Below are 26,910 nucleotides of genomic sequence, written 5' to 3'. Positions count from 1 at the left end.
AAATTCAGTTAACAGAGATAAAACATATTTTTGATTGAGCAGTTATGAAACAATCTTTTTGTAGAAAATGCAAGTGGAGATTCGGAGCGCTAAGAAGGTAATAATGGAAAAAGGAATGTCTTCAAATATAAACTACACAGAATCATTCGGTGAAACTTCTTTCTGATCTGTGCATTCAGCTAACAGAGTTAAACCATTCTTTTGTTTGAGCAGATCTGAACACTCTTTCTGTAGAAAATGCAACTGGACATTTGGAGCGCTAAGAGAGTAGTAGTGGAAAAAGGAATATATTCAAATATAAACTACACAGAAGCATTCTGTGAAACTTCTTTCTGATCTGAGCATTCAGCTAACAGAGTTAAACCATACTTTTGATTGAGCAGTTTTGAAACACTCTGTCTGTAGAAAATGCAACTGGACATTCGTAGCGCTAAGTGGGTAATAGTGGAAAAAAGTATATGTTCAAATATAAACTACCCAGAAGCATTGTATGAAACTTCTTTCTGTTCTGTGCATTCAACTAACAGAGTTGAACCTTACTTTTGATTGAGCCTTTCTGAAACACTCTTTCTGTAGAAACTGCAATTGGACATTCTGAGCGCTAAGAGGCCTCTATTGGGAAAAAAAATATCTTCAAATAAAAACTACACAGAAGCATTGTGTGAAACTTATTTCTGATATGTTCATTAAGCTAACAGAGTTAAACCATACTTTTGATTGCGCAGTTCTGAACACTCTTTCTGTAGAAAATGCAAGTGGACATTCGGAGCGCTAAGAGGGTAATAGTGGAAAAAGGAATATATTCAAATATAAACTACACAGTAGCATTCTGTGAAAATTCTTTCTGTTCTGTGCATTCAACTAACAGAGTTGAACCTTACTTTTGATTGAGCCGTTCTGAAACACTCTTTCTGTGGAAACTGCAATTGGACATGCTAAGCGCTAAGAGGCCTACATTGGGAAAAAGAATATCTTCAAATAAAAACTACACTGATGCATTCTGTGAAACTTATTTCTGATCTGTAAATTCAGTTAACAGAGATAAAACATATTTTTGATTGAGCAGTTATGAAACAATCTTTTTGTAGAAAATGCAAGTGGAGATTCGGAGCGCTAAGAAGGTAATAATGGAAAAAGGAATGTCTTCAAATATAAACTACACAGAATCATTCGGTGAAACTTCTTTCTGATCTGTGCATTCAGCTAACAGAGTTAAACCATTCTTTTGTTTGAGCAGATCTGAACACTCTTTCTGTAGAAAATGCAACTGGACATTTGGAGCGCTAAGAGAGTAGTAGTGGAAAAAGGAATATATTCAAATATAAACTACACAGAAGCATTCTGTGAAACTTCTTTCTGATCTGAGCATTCAGCTAACAGAGTTAAACCATACTTTTGATTGAGCAGTTTTGAAACACTCTGTCTGTAGAAAATGCAACTGGACATTCGTAGCGCTAAGTGGGTAATAGTGGAAAAAAGAATATGTTCAAATATAAACTACCCAGAAGCATTGTATGAAACTTCTTTCTGTTCTGTGCATTCAACTAACAGAGTTGAACCTTACTTTTGATTGAGCCTTTCTGAAACACTCTTTCTGTAGAAACTGCAATTGGACATTCTGAGCGCTAAGAGGCCTCTATTGGGAAAAAAAATATCTTCAAATAAAAACTACACAGAAGCATTGTGTGAAACTTATTTCTGATATGTTCATTAAGCTAACAGAGTTAAACCATACTTTTGATTGCGCAGTTCTGAACACTCTTTCTGTAGAAAATGCAAGTGGACATTCGGAGCGCTAAGAGGGTAATAGTGGAAAAAGTAATATATTCACATATAAACTACACAGCAGCATTCTGTGAAAATCCTTTCTGTTCTGTGCATTCAACTAACAGAGTTGAACCTTACTTTTGATTGAGCCATTCTGACACACTCTTTCTGTAGAAACTGCAATTGGGCATGCTAAGCGCTAAGAGGCCTATATTGGGAAAAAGAATATCTTCAAATAAAAACTACAAAGATGCATTCTGTGAAACTTATTTCTGATCTGTAAATTCAGTTAACAGAGATAAAACATATTTTTGATTGGGCAGTTATGAAACACTCTTTTTGTAGAAAATGCAAGTGGAGATTCGGAGCGCTAAGAGGGTAATAGTGGAAAAAGGAATGTCTTCAAATATAAACTACACAGAATCATTCGGTGAAACTTCTTTCTGATCTGTGCATTCAGCTAACAGTGTTAAACCATACTTTTGATTGAGCAGATCTGAACACTCTTTCTGTAGAAAATGCAACTGGACATTTGGAGCGCTAAGAGAGTAGTAGTGGAAAAAGGAATATATTCAAATATAAACTACACAGAAGCATTCTGTGAAACTTCTTTCTGATCTGAGCATTCAGCTAACAGAGTTAAACCGTACTTTTGATTGAGCAGTTTTGAAACACTCTGTCTGTAGAAAATGCAACTGGACATTCGTAGCGCTAAGTGGGTAATAGTGGAAAAAAGAATATGTTCAAATATAAACTACACAGAAGCATTGTATGAAACTTCTTTCTGTTCTGTGCATTCAACTAACAGAGTTGAACCTTACTTTTGATTGAGCCGTTCTGAAACACTCTTTCTGTAGAAACTGCAATTGGACATGCTAAGCGCTAAGAGGCCTACATTGGGAAAAAGAATATCTTCAAATAAAAACTACACAGATGCATTCTGTGAAACTTATTTCTGATCTGTAAATTCAGTTAACAGAGATAAAACATATTTTTGATTGAGCAGTTATGAAACACTCTTTTTGTAGAAAATGCAAGTGGAAATTCGGAGCGCTAAGAGTGTAATAGTGGAAAAAGGTATGTCTCCAAATATAAACTACACAGAATCATTCTGTGAAACTTCTTTCTGATCTGTGCATTCAGCTAACAGAGTTAAACCATACTTTTGATTGAGCAGATCTGAACACTCTTTCTGTAGAAAATGCAACTGGACATTTGGAGCGCTAAGAGAGTAGTAGTGGAAAAAGGAATATATTCAAATATAAACTACACAGAAGCATTCTGTGAAACTTCTTTCTGATCTGAGCATTCAGCTAACAGAGTTAAACCATACTTTTGATTGAGCAGTTTTGAAACACTCTGTCTGTAGAAAATGCAACTGGACATTCGTAGCGCTAAGTGGGTAATAGTGGAAAAAAGAATATGTTCAAATATAAACTACACAGAAGCATTGTATGAAACTTCTTTCTGTTCTGTGCATTCAACTAACAGAGTTGAACCTTACTTTTGATTGAGCCTTTCTGAAACACTCTTTCTGTAGAAAATGCAACTGGATATTTGGAGCGCTAAGAGCGTAATAGTGGAAAAAGGAATATATTCAAATATAAACTACACAGAAGCATTCTGTGAAACTTCTTTCTGATCTGAGCATTCAGCTAACAGAGTTAAACCATACTTTTGATTGAGCAGTTTTGAAACACTCTGTCTGTAGAAAATGCAACTGGAAATTCGTAGCGCTAAGTGGGTAATAGTGGAAAAAAGAATATGTTCAAATATAAACTACACAGAAGCATTGTATGAAACATCTTTCTGTTCTGTGCATTCAACTAAGAGAGTTGAACCTTACTTTTGATTGAGCCGTTCTGAAACACTCTTTCTGTAGAAACTGCAATTGGACATTCTGAGCGCTAAGAGGCCTATATTGGGAAAAATAATATCTTCAAATAAAAACTACACAGAAGCATTGTGTGAAACTTATTTCTGATCTGTAAATTCAGTTAACAGAGATAAAACATATTTTTGATTGAGCAGTTATGAAACACTCTTTTTGTAGAAAATGCAAGTGGAGATTCGGAGCGCTAAGAGGGTAATAGTGGAAAAAGGAATGTCTCCAAATATAAACTACACAGAATCATTCGGTGAAACTTCTTTCTGATCTGTGCATTCAGCTAACAGAGTTAAACCATACTTTTGATTGAGCAGATCTGAACACTCTTTCTGTAGAAAATGCAACTGGACATTTGGAGCGCTAAGAGCGTAGTAGTGGAAAAAGGAATATATTCAAATATAAACTACACAGAAGCATTCTGTGAAACTTCTTTCTGATCTGAGCATTCAGCTAACAGAGTTAAACCATACTTTTGATTGAGCAGTTTTGAAACACTCTGTCTGTAGAAAATGCAACTGGACATTCGTAGCGCTAAGTGGGTAATATTGGAAAAAAGAATATGTTCAAATATAAACTACACAGAAGCATTGTATGAAACTTCTTTCTGTTCTGTGCATTCAACTAACAGAGTTGAACCTTACTTTTGATTGAGCCGTTCTGAAACACTCTTTCTGTAGAAACTGCAATTTGACATTCTGAGCGCTAAGAGGCCTATATTGGGAAAAAGAATGTCTACAGATAAAAACTACACAGAAGAATTGTGTGAAACTTCTTTCTGTTCTGTTTGTTCAACTAAAAGAGTTGAACCTTAGTTTTGATTGAGCCGTTCTGAAACACTCTTTCTGTAGAAAATGCAAGTGGAGATTCGGAGCGCTAAGAGGGTAATAGTGGAAAAAGGAATGTCTTCAAATATAAACTACACAGAATCATTCGGTGAAACTTCTTTCTGATCTGTGCATTCAGCTAACAGAGTTAAACCATACTTTTGATTGAGCAGATCTGAACACTCTTTCTGTAGAAAATGCAACTGGATATTTGGAGCGCTAAGAGCGTAATAGTGGAAAAAGGAATATATTCAAATATAAACTACACAGAAGCATTCTGTGAAACTTCTTTCTGATCTGAGCATTCAGCTAACAGAGTTAAACCATACTTTTGATTGAGCAGTTTTGAAACACTCTGTCTGTAGAAAATGCAACTGGAAATTCGTAGCGCTAAGTGGGTAATAGTGGAAAAAAGAATATGTTCAAATATAAACTACACAGAAGCATTGTATGAAACATCTTTCTGTTCTGTGCATTCAACTAAGAGAGTTGAACCTTACTTTTGATTGAGCCGTTCTGAAACACTCTTTCTGTAGAAACTGCAATTGGACATTCTGAGCGCTAAGAGGCCTATATTGGGAAAAATAATATCTTCAAATAAAAACTACACAGAAGCATTGTGTGAAACTTATTTCTGATCTGTAAATTCAGTTAACAGAGATAAAACATATTTTTGATTGAGCAGTTATGAAACACTCTTTTTGTAGAAAATGCAAGTGGAGATTCGGAGCGCTAAGAGGGTAATAGTGGAAAAAGGAATGTCTCCAAATATAAACTACACAGAATCATTCTGTGAAACTTCTTTCTGATCTGTGCATTCAGCTAACAGAGTTAAACCATACTTTTGATTGAGCAGATCTGAACACTCTTTCTGTAGAAAGTGCAACTGGACATTTGGAGCGCTAAGAGAGTAGTAGTGGAAAAAGGAATAGATTCAAATATAAACTACACAGAAGCATTCTGTGAAACTTCTTTCTGATCTGAGCATTCAGCAAACAGAGTTAAACCATACTTTTGATTGAGCAGTTTTGAAACACTCTGTCTGTAGTAAATGCAACTGGACATTCGTAGCGCTAAGTGGGTAATAGTGGAAAAAAGAATATGTTCAAATATAAACTACACAGAAGCATTGTATGAAACTTCTTACTGTTCTGTGCATTCAAATAACAGAGTTGAACCTTGCTTTTGATTGAGCCGTTCTGAAACACTCTTTCTGTAGAAACTGCAATTGGACATTCTGAGCGCTAAGAGGCCTCTATTGGGAAAAATAATATCTTCAAATAAAAACTACACAGAAGCATTGTGTGAAACTTATTTCTGATATGTTCATTAAGCTAACAGAGTTAAACCATACTTTTGATTGCGCAGTTCTGAACACTCTTTCTGTAGAAAATGCAAGTGGACATTCGGAGCGCTAAGAGGGTAATAGTGGAAAAAGGAATATATTCAAATATAAACTACACAGCAGCATTCTGTGAAAATACTTTCTGTTCTGTGCATTCAACTAACAGAGTTGAACCTTACTTTTGATTGAGCCGTTCTGACACACTCTTTCTGTAGAAACTGCAATTGGGCATGCTAAGCGCTAAGAGGCCTACATTGGGAAAAAGAATATCTTCAAATAAAAACTACAAAGATGCATTCTGTGAAACTTATTTCTGATCTGTAAATTCAGTTAACAGAGATAAAACATATTTTTGATTGGGCAGTTATGAAACACTCTTTTTGTAGAAAATGCAAGTGGAGATTCTGAGCGCTAAGAGGGTAATAGTGGGAAAAGGAATGTCTTCAAATATAAACTACAAAGAATCATTCGGTGAAACTTCTTTCTGATCTGTGCATTCAGCTAACAGAGTTAAACCATACTTTTGATTGAGCAGATCTGAACACTCTTTCTGTAGAAAATGCAACTGGACATTTGGAGCGCTAAGAGCGTAGTAGTGGAAAAAGGAATATATTCAAATATAAACTACACAGAAGCATTCTGTGAAACTTCTTTCTGATCTGAGCATTCAGCTAACAGAGTTAAACCATACTTTTGATTGAGCAGTTTTGAAACACTCTGTCTGTAGAAAATGCAACTGGACATTCGTAGCGCTAAGTGGGTAATATTGGAAAAAAGAATATGTTCAAATATAAACTACACAGAAGCATTGTATGAAACTTCTTTCTGTTCTGTGCATTCAACTAACAGAGTTGATCCTTACTTTTGATTGAGCCGTTCTGAAACACTCTTTCTGTAGAAACTGCAATTGGACATTCTGAGCGCTAAGAGGCCTATATTGGGAAAAAGAATGTCTACAAATAAAAACTACACAGAAGAATTGTGTGAAACTTCTTTCTGTTCTGTTTGTTCAACTAAAAGAGTTGAACCTTAGTTTTGATTGAGCCGTTCTGAAACACTCTTTCTGTAGAAAATGCAAGTGGAGATTCGGAGCGCTAAGAGGGTAATAGTGGAAAAAGGAATGTCTCCAAATATAAACTACACAGAATCATTCTGTGAAACTTCTTTCTGATCTGTGCATTCAGCTAACAGTGTTAAACCATACTTTTGATTGAGCAGATCTGAACACTCTTTCTGTAGAAAATGCAACTGGACATTTGGAGCGCTAAGAGAGTAGTAGTGGAAAAAGGAATATATTCAAATATAAACTACACAGAAGCATTCTGTGAAACTTCTTTCTGATCTGAGAATTCAGCTAACAGAGTTAAACCATACTTTTGATTGAGCAGTTTTGAAACACTCTGTCTGTAGAAAATGCAACTGGACATTCGTAGCGCTAAGTGGGTAATAGTGGAAAAAAGGATATGTTCAAATATAAACTACACAGAAGCATTGTATGAAACTTCTTTCTGTTCTGTGCATTCAACTAACAGAGTTGAACCTTACATTTGATTGAGCCTTTCTGAAACACTCTTTCTGTAGAAACTGCAATTGGACATTCTGAGCGCTAGGAGGCCTATATTGGGAAAAATAATATCTTCAAATAAAAACTACACAGAAGCATTGTGTGAAACTTATTTCTGATATGTTCATTAAGAAAACAGAGTTCAACCATACTTTTGATTGCGCAGTTCTGAACACTCTTTCTGTAGAAAATGCAAGTGGACATTCGGAGCGCTAAGAGGGTAATAGTGGAAAAAGGAATATATTCAAATATAAACTACACAGTAGCATTCTGTGAAAATTCTTTCTGTTCTGTGCATTAAACTAACAGAGTTGAACCTTACTTTTGATTGAGCCGTTCTGAAACACTCTTTCTGTGGAAACTGCAATTGGACATGCTAAGCGCTAAGAGGCCTACATTGGGAAAAAGAATATCTTCAAATAAAAACTACACAGATGCATTCTGTGAAACTTATTTCTGATCTGTAAATTCAGTTAACAGAGATAAAACATAGTTTTGATTGAGCAGTTATGAAACACTCTTTTTGTAGAAAATGCAAGTGGAGATTCGGAGCGCTAAGAGGGTAATAGTGGAAAAAGGAATGTCTTCAAATATAAACTACACAGAATCATTCGGTGAAACTTCTTTCTGATCTGTGCATTCAGCTAACAGATTTAAACCATACTTTTGATTGAGCAGATCTGAACACTCTTTCTGTAGAAAATGCAACTGGACATTTGGAGCGCTAAGAGAGTAGTAGTGGAAAAAGGAATATATTCAAATATAAACTACACAGAAGCATTCTGTGAAACTTCTTTCTGATCTGAGCATTCAGCTAACAGAGTTAAACCATACTTTTGATTGAGCAGTTTTGAAACACTCTGTCTGTAGAAAATGCAACTGGACATTCGTAGCGCTAAGTGGGTAATAGTGGAAAAAAGAATATGTTCAAATATAAACTACACAGAAGCATTGTATGAAACTTCTTTCTGTTCTGTGCATTCAACTAACAGAGTTGAACCTTACTTTTGATTGAGCCTTTCTGAAACACTCTTTCTGTAGAAAATGCAACTGGATATTTGGAGCGCTAAGAGCGTAATAGTGGAAAAAGGAATATATTCAAATATAAACTACACAGAAGCATTCTGTGAAACTTCTTTCTGATCTGAGCATTCAGCTAACAGAGTTAAACCATACTTTTGATTGAGCAGTTTTGAAACACTCTGTCTGTAGAAAATGCAACTGGAAATTCGTAGCGCTAAGTGGGTAATAGTGGAAAAAAGAATATGTTCAAATATAAACTACACAGAAGCATTGTATGAAACATCTTTCTGTTCTGTGCATTCAACTAAGAGAGTTGAACCTTACTTTTGATTGAGCCGTTCTGAAACACTCTTTCTGTAGAAACTGCAATTGGACATTCTGAGCGCTAAGAGGCCTATATTGGGAAAAATAATATCTTCAAATAAAAACTACACAGAAGCATTGTGTGAAACTTATTTCTGATCTGTAAATTCAGTTAACAGAGATAAAACATATTTTTGATTGAGCAGTTATGAAACACTCTTTTTGTAGAAAATGCAAGTGGAGATTCGGAGCGCTAAGAGGGTAATAGTGGAAAAAGGAATGTCTCCAAATATAAACTACACAGAATCATTCGGTGAAACTTCTTTCTGATCTGTGCATTCAGCTAACAGAGTTAAACCATACTTTTGATTGAGCAGATCTGAACACTCTTTCTGTAGAAAATGCAACTGGACATTTGGAGCGCTAAGAGCGTAGTAGTGGAAAAAGGAATATATTCAAATATAAACTACACAGAAGCATTCTGTGAAACTTCTTTCTGATCTGAGCATTCAGCTAACAGAGTTAAACCATACTTTTGATTGAGCAGTTTTGAAACACTCTGTCTGTAGAAAATGCAACTGGACATTCGTAGCGCTAAGTGGGTAATATTGGAAAAAAGAATATGTTCAAATATAAACTACACAGAAGCATTGTATGAAACTTCTTTCTGTTCTGTGCATTCAACTAACAGAGTTGAACCTTACTTTTGATTGAGCCGTTCTGAAACACTCTTTCTGTAGAAACTGCAATTTGACATTCTGAGCGCTAAGAGGCCTATATTGGGAAAAAGAATGTCTACAGATAAAAACTACACAGAAGAATTGTGTGAAACTTCTTTCTGTTCTGTTTGTTCAACTAAAAGAGTTGAACCTTAGTTTTGATTGAGCCGTTCTGAAACACTCTTTCTGTAGAAAATGCAAGTGGAGATTCGGAGCGCTAAGAGGGTAATAGTGGAAAAAGGAATGTCTTCAAATATAAACTACACAGAATCATTCGGTGAAACTTCTTTCTGATCTGTGCATTCAGCTAACAGAGTTAAACCATACTTTTGATTGAGCAGATCTGAACACTCTTTCTGTAGAAAATGCAACTGGATATTTGGAGCGCTAAGAGCGTAATAGTGGAAAAAGGAATATATTCAAATATAAACTACACAGAAGCATTCTGTGAAACTTCTTTCTGATCTGAGCATTCAGCTAACAGAGTTAAACCATACTTTTGATTGAGCAGTTTTGAAACACTCTGTCTGTAGAAAATGCAACTGGAAATTCGTAGCGCTAAGTGGGTAATAGTGGAAAAAAGAATATGTTCAAATATAAACTACACAGAAGCATTGTATGAAACATCTTTCTGTTCTGTGCATTCAACTAAGAGAGTTGAACCTTACTTTTGATTGAGCCGTTCTGAAACACTCTTTCTGTAGAAACTGCAATTGGACATTCTGAGCGCTAAGAGGCCTATATTGGGAAAAATAATATCTTCAAATAAAAACTACACAGAAGCATTGTGTGAAACTTATTTCTGATCTGTAAATTCAGTTAACAGAGATAAAACATATTTTTGATTGAGCAGTTATGAAACACTCTTTTTGTAGAAAATGCAAGTGGAGATTCGGAGCGCTAAGAGGGTAATAGTGGAAAAAGGAATGTCTCCAAATATAAACTACACAGAATCATTCTGTGAAACTTCTTTCTGATCTGTGCATTCAGCTAACAGAGTTAAACCATACTTTTGATTGAGCAGATCTGAACACTCTTTCTGTAGAAAGTGCAACTGGACATTTGGAGCGCTAAGAGAGTAGTAGTTAAAAAAGGAATAGATTCAAATATAAACTACACAGAAGCATTCTGTGAAACTTCTTTCTGATCTGAGCATTCAGCTAACAGAGTTAAACCATACTTTTGATTGAGCAGTTTTGAAACACTCTGTCTGTAGAAAATGCAACTGGACATTCGTAGCGCTAAGTGGGTAATAGTGGAAAAAAGAATATGTTCAAATATAAACTACACAGAAGCATTGTATGAAACTTCTTACTGTTCTGTGCATTCAAATAACAGAGTTGAACCTTGCTTTTGATTGAGCCGTTCTGAAACACTCTTTCTGTAGAAACTGCAATTGGACATTCTGAGCGCTAAGAGGCCTCTATTGGGAAAAATAATATCTTCAAATAAAAACTACACAGAAGCATTGTGTGAAACTTATTTCTGATATGTTCATTAAGCTAACAGAGTTAAACCATACTTTTGATTGCGCAGTTCTGAACACTCTTTCTGTAGAAAATGCAAGTGGACATTCGGAGCGCTAAGAGGGTAATAGTGGAAAAAGGAATATATTCAAATATAAACTACACAGCAGCATTCTGTGAAAATACTTTCTGTTCTGTGCATTCAACTAACAGAGTTGAACCTTACTTTTGATTGAGCCGTTCTGACACACTCTTTCTGTAGAAACTGCAATTGGGCATGCTAAGCGCTAAGAGGCCTACATTGGGAAAAAGAATATCTTCAAATAAAAACTACAAAGATGCATTCTGTGAAACTTATTTCTGATCTGTAAATTCAGTTAACAGAGATAAAACATATTTTTGATTGGGCAGTTATGAAACACTCTTTTTGTAGAAAATGCAAGTGGAGATTCTGAGCGCTAAGAGGGTAATAGTGGGAAAAGGAATGTCTTCAAATATAAACTACAAAGAATCATTCGGTGAAACTTCTTTCTGATCTGTGCATTCAGCTAACAGAGTTAAACCATACTTTTGATTGAGCAGATCTGAACACTCTTTCTGTAGAAAATGCAACTGGACATTTGGAGCGCTAAGAGCGTAGTAGTGGAAAAAGGAATATATTCAAATATAAACTACACAGAAGCATTCTGTGAAACTTCTTTCTGATCTGAGCATTCAGCTAACAGAGTTAAACCATACTTTTGATTGAGCAGTTTTGAAACACTCTGTCTGTAGAAAATGCAACTGGACATTCGTAGCGCTAAGTGGGTAATATTGGAAAAAAGAATATGTTCAAATATAAACTACACAGAAGCATTGTATGAAACTTCTTTCTGTTCTGTGCATTCAACTAACAGAGTTGATCCTTACTTTTGATTGAGCCGTTCTGAAACACTCTTTCTGTAGAAACTGCAATTGGACATTCTGAGCGCTAAGAGGCCTATATTGGGAAAAAGAATGTCTACAAATAAAAACTACACAGAAGAATTGTGTGAAACTTCTTTCTGTTCTGTTTGTTCAACTAAAAGAGTTGAACCTTAGTTTTGATTGAGCCGTTCTGAAACACTCTTTCTGTAGAAAATGCAAGTGGAGATTCGGAGCGCTAAGAGGGTAATAGTGGAAAAAGGAATGTCTCCAAATATAAACTACACAGAATCATTCTGTGAAACTTCTTTCTGATCTGTGCATTCAGCTAACAGTGTTAAACCATACTTTTGATTGAGCAGATCTGAACACTCTTTCTGTAGAAAATGCAACTGGACATTTGGAGCGCTAAGAGAGTAGTAGTGGAAAAAGGAATATATTCAAATATAAACTACACAGAAGCATTCTGTGAAACTTCTTTCTGATCTGAGAATTCAGCTAACAGAGTTAAACCATACTTTTGATTGAGCAGTTTTGAAACACTCTGTCTGTAGAAAATGCAACTGGACATTCGTAGCGCTAAGTGGGTAATAGTGGAAAAAAGGATATGTTCAAATATAAACTACACAGAAGCATTGTATGAAACTTCTTTCTGTTCTGTGCATTCAACTAACAGAGTTGAACCTTACATTTGATTGAGCCTTTCTGAAACACTCTTTCTGTAGAAACTGCAATTGGACATTCTGAGCGCTAGGAGGCCTATATTGGGAAAAATAATATCTTCAAATAAAAACTACACAGAAGCATTGTGTGAAACTTATTTCTGATATGTTCATTAAGAAAACAGAGTTCAACCATACTTTTGATTGCGCAGTTCTGAACACTCTTTCTGTAGAAAATGCAAGTGGACATTCGGAGCGCTAAGAGGGTAATAGTGGAAAAAGGAATATATTCAAATATAAACTACACAGTAGCATTCTGTGAAAATTCTTTCTGTTCTGTGCATTAAACTAACAGAGTTGAACCTTACTTTTGATTGAGCCGTTCTGAAACACTCTTTCTGTGGAAACTGCAATTGGACATGCTAAGCGCTAAGAGGCCTACATTGGGAAAAAGAATATCTTCAAATAAAAACTACACAGATGCATTCTGTGAAACTTATTTCTGATCTGTAAATTCAGTTAACAGAGATAAAACATATTTTTGATTGAGCAGTTATGAAACACTCTTTTTGTAGAAAATGCAAGTGGAGATTCGGAGCGCTAAGAGGGTAATAGTGGAAAAAGGAATGTCTTCAAATATAAACTACACAGAATCATTCGGTGAAACTTCTTTCTGATCTGTGCATTCAGCTAACAGAGTTAAACCATACTTTTGATTGAGCAGATCTGAACACTCTTTCTGTAGAAAATGCAACTGGATATTTGGAGCGCTAAGAGCGTAATAGTGGAAAAAGGAATATATTCAAATATAAACTACACAGAAGCATTCTGTGAAACTTCTTTCTGATCTGAGCATTCAGCTAACAGAGTTAAACCATACTTTTGATTGAGCAGTTTTGAAACACTCTGTCTGTAGAAAATGCAACTGGACATTCGTAGCGCTAAGTGGGTAATAGTGGAAAAAAGAATATGTTCAAATATAAACTACACAGAAGCATTGTATGAAACATCTTTCTGTTCTGTGCATTCAACTAAGAGAGTTGAACCTTACTTTTGATTGAGCCGTTCTGAAACACTCTTTCTGTAGAAACTGCAATTGGACATTCTGAGCGCTAAGAGGCCTATATTGGGAAAAAGAATGTCTACAAATAAAAACTACACAGAAGAATTGTGTGAAACTTCTTTCTGTTCTGTTTGTTCAACTAAAAGAGTTGAACCTTAGTTTTGATTGAGCCGTTCTGAAACACTCTTTCTGTAGAAAATGCAAGTGGAGATTCGGAGCGCTAAGAGGGTAATAGTGGAAAAAGGAATGTCTCCAAATATTAACTACACAGAATCATTCTGTGAAACTTCTTTCTGATCTGTGCATTCAGCTAACAGAGTTAAACAATACTTTTGATTGAGCAGATCTGAACACTCTTTCTGTAGAAAATGCAACTGGACATTTGGAGCGCTAAGAGAGTAGTAGTGGAAAAAGGAATATATTCAAATATAAACTACACAGAAGCATTCTGTGAAACTTCTTTCTGATCTGAGCATTCAGCTAACAGAGTTAAACCATACTTTTGATTGAGCAGTTTTGAAACACTCTGTCTGTAGTAAATACTACTGGACATTCGTAGCGCTAAGTGGGTAATAGTGGAAAAAAGAATATGTTCAAATATAAACTACACAGAAGCATTGTATGAAACTTCTTTCTGTTCTGTGCATTCAACTAACAGAGTTGAACCTTACTTTTGATTGAGCCGTTCTGAAACACTCTTTCTGTAGAAACTGCAATTGGACATTCTGAGCGCTAAGAGGCCTATATTGGGAAAAATAATATCTTCAAATAAAAACTACACAGAAGCATTGTGTGAAACTTATTTCTGATTTGTAAATTCAGTTAACAGAGATAAAACATATTTTTGATTGAGCAGTTATGAAACACTCTTTTTGTAGAAAATGCAAGTGGAGATTCGGAGCGCTAAGAGGGTAATAGTGGAAAAAGGAATGTCTCCAAATATAAACTACACAGAAACATTCTGTGAAACTTCTTTCTGATCTGTGCATTCAGCTAACAGTGTTAAACCATACTTTTGATTGAGCAGATCTGAACACTCTTTCTGTAGAAAATGCAACTGGACATTTGGAGCGCTAAGAGAGTAGTAGTGGAAAAAGGAATAGATTCAAATATAAACTACACAGAAGCATTCTGTGAAACTTCTTTCTGATCTGAGCATTCAGCTAACAGAGTTAAACCATACTTTTGATTGAGCAGTTTTGAAACACTCTGTCTGTAGGAAATGCAACTGGACATTCGTTGCGCTAAGTGGGTAATAGTGGAAAAAAGAATATGTTCAAATATAAACTACACAGAAGCATTGTATGAAACTTCTTACTGTTCTGTGCATTCAACTAACAGAGTTGAACCTTGCTTTTGATTGAGCCGTTCTGAAACACTCTTTCTGTAGAAACTGCAATTGGACATTCTGAGCGCTAAGAGGCCTATATTGGGAAAAATAATATCTTCAAATAAAAACTACACAGAAGCATTGTGTGAAACTTATTTCTGATTTGTAAATTCAGTTAACAGAGATAAAACATATTTTTGATTGAGCAGTTATGAAACACTCTTTCTGTAGAAAATGCAAGTGGAGATTCGGAGCGCTAAGAGGGTAATAGTGGAAAAAGTAATGTCTCCAAATATAAAATACACAGAATCATTCTGTGAAACTTCTTTCTGATCTGTGCATTCAGCTAACAGAGTTAAAACATACTTTTGATTGAGCAGATCTGAACACTCTTTCTGTAGAAAATGCAACTGGACATTTGGAGCGCTAAGAGAGTAGTAGTGGAAAAAGGAATAGATTCAAATATAAACTACACAGAAACATTCTGTGAAACTTCTTTCTGATCTGGGCATTCAGCTAACAGAGTTAAACCATACTTTTGATTGAGCAGTTTTGAAACACTCTGTCTGTAGAAAATGCAACTGGACATTCGTAGCGCTAAGTGGGTAATAGTGGAAAAAAGGATATGTTCAAATATAAACTACACAGAAGCATTGTATGAAACTTCTTTCTGTTCTGTGCATTCAACTAACAGAGTTGAACCTTACATTTGATTGAGCCTTTCTGAAACACTCTTTCTGTAGAAACTGCAATTGGACATTCTGAGCGCTAGGAGGCCTCTATTGGGAAAAATAATATCTTCAAATAAAAACTACACAGAAGCATTGTGTGAAACTTATTTCTGATATGTTCATTAAGCAAACAGAGTTCAACCATACTTTTGATTGCGCAGTTCTGAACACTCTTTCTGTAGAAAATGCAAGTGGACATTCGGTGCGCTAAGAGGGTAATAGTTGAAAAAGGAATGTCTTCAAATATAAACTACAAAGAATCATTCGGTGAAACTTCTTTCTGATCTGTGCATTCAGCTAACAGAGTTAAACCATACTTTTGATTGAGCAGATCTGAACACTCTTTCTGTAGAAAATGCAACTGGACATTTGGAGCGCTAAGAGCGTAGTAGTGGAAAAAGGAATATATTCAAATATAAACTACACAGAAGCATTCTGTGAAACTTCTTTCTGATCTGAGCATTCAGCTAACAGAGTTAAACCATACTTTTGATTGAGCAGTTTTGAAACACTCTGTCTGTAGAAAATGCAACTGGACATTCGTAGCGCTAAGTGGGTAATAGTGGAAAAAAGGATATGTTCAAATATAAACTACACAGAAGCATTCTATGAAACTTCTTTCTGTTCTGTGCATTCAACTAACAGAGTTGAACCTTACATTTGATTGAGCCTTTCTGAAACACTCTTTCTGTAGAAACTGCAATTGGACATTCTGAGCGCTAGGAGGCCTCTATTGGGAAAAATAATATCTTCAAATAAAAACTACACAGAAGCATTGTGTGAAACTTATTTCTGATATGTTCATTAAGCAAACAGAGTTCAACCATACTTTTGATTGCGCAGTTCTGAACACTCTTTCTGTAGAAAATGCAAGTGGACATTCGGAGCGCTAAGAGGGTAATAGTGGAAAAAGGAATATATTCAAATATAAACTACACAGTAGCATTCTGTGAAAATTCTTTCTGTTCTGTGCATTCAACTAACAGAGTTGAACCTTACTTTTGATTGAGCCGTTCTGAAACACTCTTTCTGTGGAAACTGCAATTGGACATGCTAAGCGCTAAGAGGCCTACATTGGGAAAAAGAATATCTTCAAATAAAAACTACACTGATGCATTCTGTGAAACTTATTTCTGATCTGTAAATTCAGTTAACAGAGATAAAACATATTTTTGATTGAGCAGTTATGAAACAATCTTTTTGTAGAAAATGCAAGTGGAGATTCGGAGCGCTAAGAAGGTAATAATGGAAAAAGGAATGTCTTCAAATATAAACTACACAGAATCATTCGGTGAAACTTCTTTCTGATCTGTGCATTCAGCTAACAGAGTTAAACCATTCTTTTGTTTGAGCAGATCTGAACACTCTTTCTGTAGAAAATGCAACTGGACATTTGGAGCGCTAAGAGAGTAGTAGTGGAAAAAGGAATATATTCAAATATAAACTACACAGAAGCATTCTGTGAAACTTCTTTCTGATCTGAGCATTCAGCTAACAGAGTTAAACCATACTTTTGATTGAGCAGTTTTGAAACACTCTGTCTGTAGAAAATGCAACTGGACATTCGTAGCGCTAAGTGGGTAATAGTGGAAAAAAGAATATGTTCAAATATAAACTACCCAGAAGCATTGTATGAAACTTCTTTCTGTTCTGTGCATTCAACTAACAGAGTTGAACCTTACTTTTGATTGAGCCTTTCTGAAACACTCTTTCTGTAGAAACTGCAATTGGACATTCTGAGCGCTAAGAGGCCTCTATTGGGAAAAATAATATCTTCAAATAAAAACTACACAGAAGCATTGTGTGAAACTTATTTCTGATATGTTCATTAAGCTAACAGAGTTAAACCATACTTTTGATTGCGCAGTTCTGAACACTCTTTCTGTAGAAAATGCAAGTGGACATTCGGAGCGCTAAGAGGGTAATAGTGGAAAAAGTAATATATTCACATATAAACTACACAGCAGCATTCTGTGAAAATCCTTTCTGTTCTGTGCATTCAACTAACAGAGTTGAACCTTACTTTTGATTGAGCCATTCTGACACACTCTTTCTGTAGAAACTGCAATTGGGCATGCTAAGCGCTAAGAGGCCTATATTGGGAAAAAGAATATCTTCAAATAAAAACTACAAAGATGCATTCTGTGAAACTTATTTCTGATCTGTAAATTCAGTTAACAGAGATAAAACATATTTTTGATTGGGCAGTTATGAAACACTCTTTTTGTAGAAAATGCAAGTGGAGATTCGGAGCGCTAAGAGGGTAATAGTGGAAAAAGGAATGTCTTCAAATATAAACTACACAGAATCATTCGGTGAAACTTCTTTCTGATCTGTGCATTCAGCTAACAGTGTTAAACCATACTTTTGATTGAGCAGATCTGAACACTCTTTCTGTAGAAAATGCAACTGGACATTTGGAGCGCTAAGAGAGTAGTAGTGGAAAAAGGAATATATTCAAATATAAACTACACAGAAGCATTCTGTGAAACTTCTTTCTGATCTGAGCATTCAGCTAACAGAGTTAAACCGTACTTTTGATTGAGCAGTTTTGAAACACTCTGTCTGTAGAAAATGCAACTGGACATTCGTAGCGCTAAGTGGGTAATAGTGGAAAAAAGAATATGTTCAAATATAAACTACACAGAAGCATTGTATGAAACTTCTTTCTGTTCTGTGCATTCAACTAACAGAGTTGAACCTTACTTTTGATTGAGCCGTTCTGAAACACTCTTTCTGTAGAAACTGCAATTTGACATTCTGAGCGCTAAGAGGCCTATATTGGGAAAAAGAATGTCTACAGATAAAAACTACACAGAAGAATTGTGTGAAACTTCTTTCTGTTCTGTTTGTTCAACTAAAAGAGTTGAACCTTAGTTTTGATTGAGCCGTTCTGAAACACTCTTTCTGTAGAAAATGCAAGTGGAGATTCGGAGCGCTAAGAGGGTAATAGTGGAAAAAGGAATGTCTTCAAATATAAACTACACAGAATCATTCGGTGAAACTTCTTTCTGATCTGTGCATTCAGCTAACAGAGTTAAACCATACTTTTGATTGAGCAGATCTGAACACTCTTTCTGTAGAAAATGCAACTGGATATTTGGAGCGCTAAGAGCGTAATAGTGGAAAAAGGAATATATTCAAATATAAACTACACAGAAGCATTCTGTGAAACTTCTTTCTGATCTGAGCATTCAGCTAACAGAGTTAAACCATACTTTTGATTGAGCAGTTTTGAAACACTCTGTCTGTAGAAAATGCAACTGGAAATTCGTAGCGCTAAGTGGGTAATAGTGGAAAAAAGAATATGTTCAAATATAAACTACACAGAAGCATTGTATGAAACATCTTTCTGTTCTGTGCATTCAACTAAGAGAGTTGAACCTTACTTTTGATTGAGCCGTTCTGAAACACTCTTTCTGTAGAAACTGCAATTGGACATTCTGAGCGCTAAGAGGCCTATATTGGGAAAAAAAATATCTTCAAATAAAAACTACACAGAAGCATTGTGTGAAACTTATTTCTGATCTGTAAATTCAGTTAACAGAGATAAAACATATTTTTGATTGAGCAGTTATGAAACACTCTTTTTGTAGAAAATGCAAGTGGAGATTCGGAGCGCTAAGAGGGTAATAGTGGAAAAAGGAATGTCTCCAAATATAAACTACACAGAATCATTCTGTGAAACTTCTTTCTGATCTGTGCATTCAGCTAACAGAGTTAAACCATACTTTTGATTGAGCAGATCTGAACACTCTTTCTGTAGAAAGTGCAACTGGACATTTGGAGCGCTAAGAGAATAGTAGTGGAAAAAGGAATAGATTCAAATATAAACTACACAGAAGCATTCTGTGAAACTTCTTTCTGATCTGAGCATTCAGCTAACAGAGTTAAACCATACTTTTGATTGAGCAGTTTTGAAACACTCTGTCTGTAGAAAATGCAACTGGACATTCGTAGCGCTAAGTGGGTAATAGTGGAAAAAAGAATATGTTCAAATATAAACTACACAGAAGCATTGTATGAAACTTCTTACTGTTCTGTGCATTCAAATAACAGAGTTGAACCTTGCTTTTGATTGAGCCGTTCTGAAACACTCTTTCTGTAGAAACTGCAATTGGACATTCTGAGCGCTAAGAGGCCTCTATTGGGAAAAATAATATCTTCAAATAAAAACTACACAGAAGCATTGTGTGAAACTTATTTCTGATATGTTCATTAAGCTAACAGAGTTAAACCATACTTTTGATTGCGCAGTTCTGAACACTCTTTCTGTAGAAAATGCAAGTGGACATTCGGAGCGCTAAGAGGGTAATAGTGGAAAAAGGAATATATTCAAATATAAACTACACAGCAGCATTCTGTGAAAATACTTTCTGTTCTGTGCATTCAACTAACAGAGTTGAACCTTACTTTTGATTGAGCCGTTCTGACACACTCTTTCTGTAGAAACTGCAATTGGGCATGCTAAGCGCTAAGAGGCCTACATTGGGAAAAAGAATATCTTCAAATAAAAACTACAAAGATGCATTCTGTGAAACTTATTTCTGATCTGTAAATTCAGTTAACAGAGATAAAACATATTTTTGATTGGGCAGTTATGAAACACTCTTTTTGTAGAAAATGCAAGTGGAGATTCTGAGCGCTAAGAGGGTAATAGTGGGAAAAGGAATGTCTTCAAATATAAACTACAAAGAATCATTCGGTGAAACTTCTTTCTGATCTGTGCATTCAGCTAACAGAGTTAAACCATACTTTTGATTGAGCAGATCTGAACACTCTTTCTGTAGAAAATGTAACTGGACATTTGGAGCGCTAAGAGCGTAGTAGTGGAAAAAGGAATATATTCAAATATAAACTACACAGAAGCATTCTGTGAAACTTCTTTCTGATCTGAGCATTCAGCTAACAGAGTTAAACCATACTTTTGATTGAGCAGTTTTGAAACACTCTGTCTGTAGAAAATGCAACTGGACATTCGTAGCGCTAAGTTGGTAATATTGGAAAAAAGAATATGTTCAAATATAAACTACACAGAAGCATTGTATGAAACTTCTTTCTGTTCTGTGCATTCAACTAACAGAGTTGATCCTTACTTTTGATTGAGCCGTTCTGAAACACTCTTTCTGTAGAAACTGCAATTGGACATTCTGAGCGCTAAGAGGCCTATATTGGGAAAAAGAATGTCTACAAATAAAAACTACACAGAAGAATTGTGTGAAACTTCTTTCTGTTCTGTTTGTTCAACTAAAAGAGTTGAACCTTAGTTTTGATTGAGCCGTTCTGAAACACTCTTTCTGTAGAAAATGCAAGTGGAGATTCGGAGCGCTAAGAGGGTAATAGTGGAAAAAGGAATGTCTCCAAATATAAACTACACAGAATCATTCTGTGAAACTTCTTTCTGATCTGTGCATTCAGCTAACAGTGTTAAACCATACTTTTGATTGAGCAGATCTGAACACTCTTTCTGTAGAAAATGCAACTGGACATTTGGAGCGCTAAGAGAGTAGTAGTGGAAAAAGGAATATATTCAAATATAAACTACACAGAAGCATTCTGTGAAACTTCTTTCTGATCTGAGAATTCAGCTAACAGAGTTAAACCATACTTTTGATTGAGCAGTTTTGAAACACTCTGTCTGTAGAAAATGCAACTGGACATTCGTAGCGCTAAGTGGGTAATAGTGGAAAAAAGGATATGTTCAAATATAAACTACACAGAAGCATTGTATGAAACTTCTTTCTGTTCTGTGCATTCAACTAACAGAGTTGAACCTTACATTTGATTGAGCCTTTCTGAAACACTCTTTCTGTAGAAACTGCAATTGGACATTCTGAGCGCTAGGAGGCCTATATTGGGAAAAATAATATCTTCAAATAAAAACTACACAGAAGCATTGTGTGAAACTTATTTCTGATATGTTCATTAAGAAAACAGAGTTCAACCATACTTTTGATTGCGCAGTTCTGAACACTCTTTCTGTAGAAAATGCAAGTGGACATTCGGAGCGCTAAGAGGGTAATAGTGGAAAAAGGAATATATTCAAATATAAACTACACAGTAGCATTCTGTGAAAATTCTTTCTGTTCTGTGCATTAAACTAACAGAGTTGAACCTTACTTTTGATTGAGCCGTTCTGAAACACTCTTTCTGTGGAAACTGCAATTGGACATGCTAAGCGCTAAGAGGCCTACATTGGGAAAAAGAATATCTTCAAATAAAAACTACACAGATGCATTCTGTGAAACTTATTTCTGATCTGTAAATTCAGTTAACAGAGATAAAACATATTTTTGATTGAGCAGTTATGAAACACTCTTTTTGTAGAAAATGCAAGTGGAGATTCGGAGCGCTAAGAGGGTAATAGTGGAAAAAGGAATGTCTTCAAATATAAACTACACAGAATCATTCGGTGAAACTTCTTTCTGATCTGTGCATTCAGCTAACAGAGTTAAACCATACTTTTGATTGAGCAGATCTGAACACTCTTTCTGTAGAAAATGCAACTGGATATTTGGAGCGCTAAGAGCGTAATAGTGGAAAAAGGAATATATTCAAATATAAACTACACAGAAGCATTCTGTGAAACTTCTTTCTGATCTGAGCATTCAGCTAACAGAGTTAAACCATACTTTTGATTGAGCAGTTTTGAAACACTCTGTCTGTAGAAAATGCAACTGGACATTCGTAGCGCTAAGTGGGTAATAGTGGAAAAAAGAATATGTTCAAATATAAACTACACAGAAGCATTGTATGAAACATCTTTCTGTTCTGTGCATTCAACTAAGAGAGTTGAACCTTACTTTTGATTGAGCCGTTCTGAAACACTCTTTCTGTAGAAACTGCAATTGGACATTCTGAGCGCTAAGAGGCCTATATTGGGAAAAAGAATGTCTACAAATAAAAACTACACAGAAGAATTGTGTGAAACTTCTTTCTGTTCTGTTTGTTCAACTAAAAGAGTTGAACCTTAGTTTTGATTGAGCCGTTCTGAAACACTCTTTCTGTAGAAAATGCAAGTGGAGATTCGGAGCGCTAAGAGGGTAATAGTGGAAAAAGGAATGTCTCCAAATATAAACTACACAGAATCATTCTGTGAAACTTCTTTCTGATCTGTGCATTCAGCTAACAGAGTTAAACCATACTTTTGATTGAGCAGATCTGAACACTCTTTCTGTAGAAAATGCAACTGGACATTTGGAGCGCTAAGAGAGTAGTAGTGGAAAAAGTAATATATTCAAATATAAACTACACAGAAGCATTCTGTGAAACTTCTTTCTGATCTGAGCATTCAGCTAACAGAGTTAAACCATACTTTTGATTGAGCAGTTTTGAAACACTCTGTCTGTAGTAAATACTACTGGACATTCGTAGCGCTAAGTGGGTAATAGTGGAAAAAAGAATATGTTCAAATATAAACTACACAGAAGCATTGTATGAAACTTCTTTCTGTTCTGTGCATTCAACTAACAGAGTTGAACCTTACTTTTGATTGAGCCGTTCTGAAACACTCTTTCTGTAGAAACTGCAATTGGACATTCTGAGCGCTAAGAGGCCTATATTGGGAAAAATAATATCTTCAAATAAAAACTACACAGAAGCATTGTGTGAAACTTATTTCTGATTTGTAAATTCAGTTAACAGAGATAAAACATATTTTTGATTGAGCAGTTATGAAACACTCTTTTTGTAGAAAATGCAAGTGGAGATTCGGAGCGCTAAGAGGGTAATAGTGGAAAAAGGAATGTCTCCAAATATAAACTACACAGAATCATTCTGTGAAACTTCTTTCTGATCTGTGCATTCAGCTAACAGTGTTAAACCATACTTTTGATTGAGCAGATCTGAACACTCTTTCTGTAGAAAATGCAACTGGACATTTGGAGCGCTAAGAGAGTAGTAGTGGAAAAAGGAATAGATTCAAATATAAACTACACAGAAGCATTCTGTGAAACTTCTTTCTGATCTGAGCATTCAGCTAACAGAGTTAAACCATACTTTTGATTGAGCAGTTTTGAAACACTCTGTCTGTAGGAAATGCAACTGGACATTCGTTGCGCTAAGTGGGTAATAGTGGAAAAAAGAATATGTTCAAATATAAACTACACAGAAGCATTGTATGAAACTTCTTACTGTTCTGTGCATTCAACTAACAGAGTTGAACCTTGCTTTTGATTGAGCCGTTCTGAAACACTCTTTCTGTAGAAACTGCAATTGGACATTCTGAGCGCTAAGAGGCCTATATTGGGAAAAATAATATCTTCAAATAAAAACTACACAGAAGCATTGTGTGAAACTTATTTCTGATTTGTAAATTCAGTTAACAGAGATAAAACATATTTTTGATTGAGCAGTTATGAAACACTCTTTCTGTAGAAAATGCAAGTGGAGATTCGGAGCGCTAAGAGGGTAATAGTGGAAAAAGTAATGTCTCCAAATATAAAATACACAGAATCATTCTGTGAAACTTCTTTCTGATCTGTGCATTCAGCTAACAGAGTTAAAACATACTTTTGATTGAGCAGATCTGAACACTCTTTCTGTAGAAAGTGCAACTGGACATTTGGAGCGCTAAGAGAGTAGTAGTGGAAAAAGGAATAGATTCAAATATAAACTACACAGAAACATTCTGTGAAACTTCTTTCTGATCTGGGCATTCAGCTAACAGAGTTAAACCATACTTTTGATTGAGCAGTTTTGAAACACTCTGTCTGTAGAAAATGCAACTGGACATTCGTAGCGCTAAGTGGGTAATAGTGGAAAAAAGGATATGTTCAAATATAAACTACACAGAAGCATTGTATGAAACTTCTTTCTGTTCTGTGCATTCAACTAACAGAGTTGAACCTTACATTTGATTGAGCCTTTCTGAAACACTCTTTCTGTAGAAACTGCAATTGGACATTCTGAGCGCTAGGAGGCCTCTATTGGGAAAAATAATATCTTCAAATAAAAACTACACAGAAGCATTGTGTGAAACTTATTTCTGATATGTTCATTAAGCAAACAGAGTTCAACCATACTTTTGATTGCGCAGTTCTGAACACTCTTTCTGTAGAAAATGAGAGTGGACATTCGGTGCGCTAAGAGGGTAATAGTTGAAAAAGGAATGTCTTCAAATATAAACTACAAAGAATCATTCGGTGAAACTTCTTTCTGATCTGTGCATTCAGCTAACAGAGTTAAACCATACTTTTGATTGAGCAGATCTGAACACTCTTTCTGTAGAAAATGCAACTGGACATTTGGAGCGCTAAGAGCGTAGTAGTGGAAAAAGGAATATATTCAAATATAAACTACACAGAAGCATTCTGTGAAACTTCTTTCTGATCTGAGCATTCAGCTAACAGAGTTAAACCATACTTTTGATTGAGCAGTTTTGAAACACTCTGTCTGTAGAAAATGCAACTGGACATTCGTAGCGCTAAGTGGGTAATAGTGGAAAAAAGGATATGTTCAAATATAAACTACACAGAAGCATTCTATGAAACTTCTTTCTGTTCTGTGCATTCAACTAACAGAGTTGAACCTTACATTTGATTGAGCCTTTCTGAAACACTCTTTCTGTAGAAACTGCAATTGGACATTCTGAGCGCTAGGAGGCCTCTATTGGGAAAAATAATATCTTCAAATAAAAACTACACAGAAGCATTGTGTGAAACTTATTTCTGATATGTTCATTAAGCAAACAGAGTTCAACCATACTTTTGATTGCGCAGTTCTGAACACTCTTTCTGTAGAAAATGCAAGTGGACATTCGGAGCGCTAAGAGGGTAATAGTGGAAAAAGGAATATATTCAAATATAAACTACACAGTAGCATTCTGTGAAAATTCTTTCTGTTCTGTGCATTCAACTAACAGAGTTGAACCTTACTTTTGATTGAGCCGTTCTGAAACACTCTTTCTGTGGAAACTGCAATTGGACATGCTAAGCGCTAAGAGGCCTACATTGGGAAAAAGAATATCTTCAAATAAAAACTACACTGATGCATTCTGTGAAACTTATTTCTGATCTGTAAATTCAGTTAACAGAGATAAAACATATTTTTGATTGAGCAGTTATGAAACAATCTTTTTGTAGAAAATGCAAGTGGAGATTCGGAGCGCTAAGAAGGTAATAATGGAAAAAGGAATGTCTTCAAATATAAACTACACAGAATCATTCGGTGAAACTTCTTTCTGATCTGTGCATTCAGCTAACAGAGTTAAACCATTCTTTTGTTTGAGCAGATCTGAACACTCTTTCTGTAGAAAATGCAACTGGACATTTGGAGCGCTAAGAGAGTAGTAGTGGAAAAAGGAATATATTCAAATATAAACTACACAGAAGCATTCTGTGAAACTTCTTTCTGATCTGAGCATTCAGCTAACAGAGTTAAACCATACTTTTGATTGAGCAGTTTTGAAACACTCTGTCTGTAGAAAATGCAACTGGACATTCGTAGCGCTAAGTGGGTAATAGTGGAAAAAAGAATATGTTCAAATATAAACTACCCAGAAGCATTGTATGAAACTTCTTTCTGTTCTGTGCATTCAACTAACAGAGTTGAACCTTACTTTTGATTGAGCCTTTCTGAAACACTCTTTCTGTAGAAACTGCAATTGGACATTCTGAGCGCTAAGAGGCCTCTATTGGGAAAAATAATATCTTCAAATAAAAACTACACAGAAGCATTGTGTGAAACTTATTTCTGATATGTTCATTAAGCTAACAGAGTTAAACCATACTTTTGATTGCGCAGTTCTGAACACTCTTTCTGTAGAAAATGCAAGTGGACATTCGGAGCGCTAAGAGGGTAATAGTGGAAAAAGTAATATATTCACATATAAACTACACAGCAGCATTCTGTGAAAATCCTTTCTGTTCTGTGCATTCAACTAACAGAGTTGAACCTTACTTTTGATTGAGCCATTCTGACACACTCTTTCTGTAGAAACTGCAATTGGGCATGCTAAGCGCTAAGAGGCCTATATTGGGAAAAAGAATATCTTCAAATAAAAACTACAAAGATGCATTCTGTGAAACTTATTTCTGATCTGTAAATTCAGTTAACAGAGATAAAACATATTTTTGATTGGGCAGTTATGAAACACTCTTTTTGTAGAAAATGCAAGTGGAGATTCGGAGCGCTAAGAGGGTAATAGTGGAAAAAGGAATGTCTTCAAATATAAACTACACAGAATCATTCGGTGAAACTTCTTTCTGATCTGTGCATTCAGCTAACAGTGTTAAACCATACTTTTGATTGAGCAGATCTGAACACTCTTTCTGTAGAAAATGCAACTGGACATTTGGAGCGCTAAGAGAGTAGTAGTGGAAA

This window comes from Symphalangus syndactylus, chromosome 13, assembly GCF_028878055.3.
Source record: "Symphalangus syndactylus isolate Jambi chromosome 13, NHGRI_mSymSyn1-v2.1_pri, whole genome shotgun sequence".
NCBI classification, from domain to species: Eukaryota; Metazoa; Chordata; class Mammalia; order Primates; family Hylobatidae; genus Symphalangus; species Symphalangus syndactylus.
This window is presented reverse-complemented; position numbering follows the sequence as displayed.